Source organism: Carassius carassius, chromosome 2, assembly GCF_963082965.1.
Source record: "Carassius carassius chromosome 2, fCarCar2.1, whole genome shotgun sequence".
NCBI lineage: Eukaryota > Metazoa > Chordata > Actinopteri > Cypriniformes > Cyprinidae > Carassius > Carassius carassius.
Genome location: NC_081756.1, coordinates 36,865,501 through 36,870,865, shown reverse-complemented (window position 1 = coordinate 36,870,865; position 5,365 = coordinate 36,865,501).

The window sequence follows — 5,365 nt, the reverse complement described above, 5'->3', positions numbered from 1 at the left end:
GGCAACTTCTCCAAAATTCAGCCGCATGACGTAATGATTCGTTGAGCTGTTGTTGACACTCTATGATATTCCTTAAAATTGCCACCACATCACTTTGTGCATTACCAACGATCTCTTCTGCACCCCGATAGGACAATCATGCACGTAATTTGCACGGGGGTTACGGGGGTCATGACCCCCCCAAAAATCAGATCCAGCTTATATAACCCCCCCAATATCATCACATCATTCAGATTAAAATAGATATGAAATATTCAGAATGAATACTTTTGTTCATTTTCTTTATTAATTTCATTTGCCAGCAAGAAAGATAGTATCATATTTTAAATAATCTGTAATGTACCCCCCGCCCACCGCACCGATTTGGTATTACCAAAGTCTCTGGTATTACCCAACCCGCTTTCTGTACCAAGTTTGTTCACTATTTTGCGCAGTCGATGGGATGAATGATTGGAGAAATCTGACGGAAAGATGAAAAGGACACTGAAAGGCAGCCAGACAACGATTTTTTATTGTTTGTCGACACCAGCCAAAAAAAAAGAAAAAAGAAAAAAAAAAGAAAAACGGAGGTACCCTTAAGTTAGCTGTTAAGTTAGCTCAGCGTTTCTCAAAGTGTGGGGAATAGAAACATGACAAACAGGTTTTGTGCCCATCTTTTAAATTCCGTTATTTATTGACCATACACTCAAAACAAAGACACATTTAAATGTAAGCCTTGACGTTACTTAACCTCTTCACACGTAAGTTTAAAAGTATTTCAAGGCTACCGTTATTGATCGTAGTATCGCTTTATGGTTCCCATGGAGACGCGCCATTCATTGCTTGTCACACCGTAGCCACAATAGTGCTGAATGACTGATGATCTGCTTTTATTTCCTTTTTTATTCAAAATTTCACAAATGTGTTAGCTATGCAAATAGGTATTTATTAAAACTGTCTTTCAACAGTTAAAATCTTATCATAAAAATAACATAGCATCACAAATAACTACAAATACATGTTAAAAAAATAAGCCATATTCAGATTAGAACATTAACTTTCTATAAAAATAAAGGTCAATCAACAGAATTTGTATAATTTTGGTAAAAAAAATTTTTTTAAAGAAAAGGATTAAAATAAAATGCTGGAATCAACATTAAATCACAAATTCTGTTGTTTGAGCTTATGTTCTATTAAATTAAGAATATTCCTGCAAAAGACAATTTAATAAATACATACTGAAAGTCCATCTTCTCTGAGACCTTTCCACTTGTTTTGCCTCTATGTGTCTGTCTTGTATCCAGTGAGTGTTGTGATTCCAAGAAAACATCTGCACATAAAAACAAGCAAAAGCATCAGGATAAAGTTAAGTATTGAATGAAACTAGCTCAATAAAATAAATGTCAAAATGCCACTTATACAATACAATCAGCATTTACCAGTACTTAAAAGGTTACTCCACCCCAAAATGAAAATATTGCCATTAATCACTTACCTCAATGTCGTTCCAAACCCGTAAAAGCTTCATTCGTCTTCGGAACACAATTTAAGATATTTTGGATGCAACTGGGAGGATTGTGACTGTCCCACTGACTGCCAAGTAAATACAACTGTCAAGGCCCAGAAAAGTATGAAAGACATCATCAGAACAGTCCATCAGTGGTTCAACCGTAACGTTATGAATCGACGACAATACTTTTTGTATGAAAAGAAAACAAAAATAACGATTTATTCAACAATTCGCCTCCTCTACGCATCAGTGTAGCACCATTTTGGAGAGTATCTGTTGGACACAAACTGCAGCCGCTGTTCTGTGTCAGCTGGGTCACATGGACACACTTTCTATGTTTATTTACGCTTTGATTTGAACAAAAACAAAAATAACGTCTTTGTTGAATAAAGTTGTTCTTTTTGTTTTCTTTGCATACAAAAAGTATTCTCGTAGCTTTGTAAAATTACAGTTGAGCCACTGATGGCAGATGGACTATTCTGACAATGCTTTTCATACTTTTCTGGGCTTAGACATTGTTAATTATTTGGCAGTCAGTGGGACAGACGCAAGCCTCCCGGTTCTCATTCAAAATATCTTAAATTGTGTTCTGAAGACGAACAAAGCTTTTACGGGTTTGAAACGACATTAACCACTGTTAATCACGTTAACAGTGATTAATGACTAAATTGTCATTATGGGGTGGAGTAACTCTTTAAACTAAATAAGTAACCTTTTTCGCAAATGAAATTACTTAAGTAAAACTTGTTACCTTTGAAAAAATTCAAATGTGCAAAAGATGCCTGCTCCTGGGACGCCAGACTGAAGTTGTAATAAGACTGCAAATTATAAGACTATTGGCCAAATAGCGCGTGGCACCGCCCATGCATGCATACGCATATATATACCTGGTGCCGCGCGCCATTTAACTCAGATTTCATGACTGAAGAAGAAGAATGCTATCAAGGTATGGCACGGCCAGAACCGCAGCATCTCGTTCCCTATTCAGGGAACCAAGGTTACATACGTAACCGAGATGTTCCCTTTCATAGGTCACTTCGATGCTGCGGTGACGTCACCACGTATGGGAACGCTATACCATAACGCCTGACGTACCTGATAGCTGGTATCCAAGGAAGCATCTGCTCAAGCGGAGAGAACCCGGGAGCCAGGAGCCATCCTCACATCCAGACTGTAAGACTTGATAAAAGTGCTCGGTGAGGACCAGCCTGCCGCAGCACAGATATCATCCATAGAAGATCCACTGAGAAAGGCTTGAGAAGAAGCCACAGCTCTCGTGGAATGACCTTTTACTCCTAAGGGCGAAGCGAGCCCGCGCGCCTCATAGGCTAATGCCGCCTTCACACTGGCAGTTGAAATCAGCTCCGATACAGCAGCGAAACGACCGGAAGTCATTCATTTTCTATGGAGATTCGCAGACCGCATGCGAATGGGTCCGAACCAGGTGCGAACGAGTGCGGTGCGAAACAAATCGTGTCCGTTGGCCATCCGGATGCGTTCAAAAAATTGAACTCTTGCGAAAGGCTACGGACGGTTCCTATCCGACAATTCCAGCGGAAGTTGGCGTTGCTATGGTACTGATAAACAAACCTGAATTCTTAACTTTTAATAAAATAAATAATGATTTTATAACGACAAGTTGTCATGTCATTTTTTCATTTTAATGATTTTATAACGTAATTTATGCAGTTAATACAATTAAATAATTAAATATTTAAATATTGTACAATTCAATGTTGTGGCCATTTTCCCGCTCATTCACATACAGCCAGAAAATTATATTATGGCTAATCGTAGACTTGTCAATGCTCTTGCTGTTGCTCTCCTATACTGGAGAAGTGGGTAAAATACTACCTGGCAGAGAGGTATCAGTACAGGGAGTTTCACCGCCTGGTGGGTGAGCTGCGTCTGAACAACGGTGAGGATTTCAGGGAGTATTTCAGGGTGTCGCGCTGTCAGCCTTTCCAACCTTTCCGCCATTTTTGTTCTACTCGGTTCCGAGGCTTCCGACACTATTCACCGTTGTGTACGACGTCCACTGGGGGTGTATTGCGTATTACGGAGCTGATTTCAACTGCCAGTGTGAAGGCGGTGTAAGGATATTGCCTCCACCAGCCAATGGGACATGCGCTGTTTTGTAACTGCATGGCCTTTATTCTTATGTCCAAAACAGACAAACAGCTGGTCAGACTCACGCCATGGGGCAGTACGATCCACATAAGTCTTTAAAGCTCTCACAGGGCAAAGACTTAGATCTCCAGACTCCGCCACAGCAGGGGATAAAGCCTCCAGGACCACCTGCTGAAAGCAAAAGGGATTAGATGCGACCTTAGGGACATAATTAGGCCTAGGTGGCAACAACACTTTCACAGAGCCCGGTGCAAACTCCATGCACGAGGGTGAGACAGAGAGAGCCTGTAAATCCCCAACTCTCTTGAGGGAGGATAAAGCCATAAGAAGAAGTGTCTTCAGAGTCAGGATTTTATCCGATACAGTTTCCAGGGGCTCAAACGGATGCCCTGACAAACCATGCAACACAATGGATAAATCCCATGAAGGAACTCGCACAGGGCGGAAAGGTCTCAGCCGCCGTGCACCCTGTATGAAACGAGAAACCAGTGGATGACGACCCACTGAGACACCACCTATATACTCGTGGTAAGCTGAAATGGCTGCCACATAAACCTTCAGGGTGGCTGGTGTCACTCCATCCGAAAAACTGTCCTGAAGGAACTCCAGTACTGAAGCCACTGGGCAGTAAACTGGATCCATATTATGAGTTTCGCACCATGTCGTAAACAGTCTCCACTTGAAAGCATATAAGCGTCTCGTAGAAGCTGCTCTAGAGTTCAGTATAGTCTCGGTGGTTTCAACAGAAAGACCGGGACATATTAACTCACTCCGCTCAGAGGCCACGCCCACAGTTTCCACAGATCTGACCTCGGGTGCCAAATCAGTCCCTGTGCTTGCGATAATAAATCCTGTCTGAGGGGAATCTCCCACGGAGAGCCCGCTAACAGATTGATCAGATCCGCAAACCACGGCTGTGTGTGCCACCGCGGAGCCACCAGAAGCAGCTGTTCCACTCTGTCCAGCCGTATTCTGCATAATACCGCTGGGATCAGACGAATTGGGGGAAACGCATACAAACTGGTCCTGGGCCAGTTGTGAGCTAACGCATCCAAACCCAGGGGCGATGGAGGGCATAGGGAGAACCATAGCGGGCAATGCGTAGTCGTGCTCGACGCGAATAAATCCACTTTCGCTTCTCCGAAAATCCGCCATAGGTGATTCACCGTCTGGGGGTGCAATCTCCATTCCCCCTGCTCCAGAATCTGTCTGGATAGTTAATCCGCTCCGAAGTTCAGTCGTCCGAGGATATGAACAGCCCGGATCGACATAAATTTGTTGCGAGACCAAAGAAGAATACGTCTCGCCAGCCTGCACAGGGGGCGAGAGCGTAATCCTCCCTGATGATTCAGGTACGACACGACCGCTGTGTTGTCTGATCTGAGAAGCACATGACGGCCGATCAGCAGACTCGAAAAATACTGGAGAGCCAGAAAGACCGCCAGTAATTCCAATTTGTTTATGTGCCAGCTGCATTGTGCCGCTGTCCACACTCCGTGGGCTGGGCGCCCCTGACAAACAGCTCCCCAACCGGTCAAAGATGCATCTGTCGTGACAGTCTCTCGGGAAGCACAGATCCCCAGCCGAACCCCGGTACGGAGAAATTCGGCTGACGTCCACAGTTTTAACGACATCACACACCTCCGTGTCACAGAGATCGTTCGATGCGGAAGACTACGGGGTGAAATATTCCGTCGTTTCGTCCACCACTGAAACGGGCACATGTGAAGCAATCCCAGATGGATT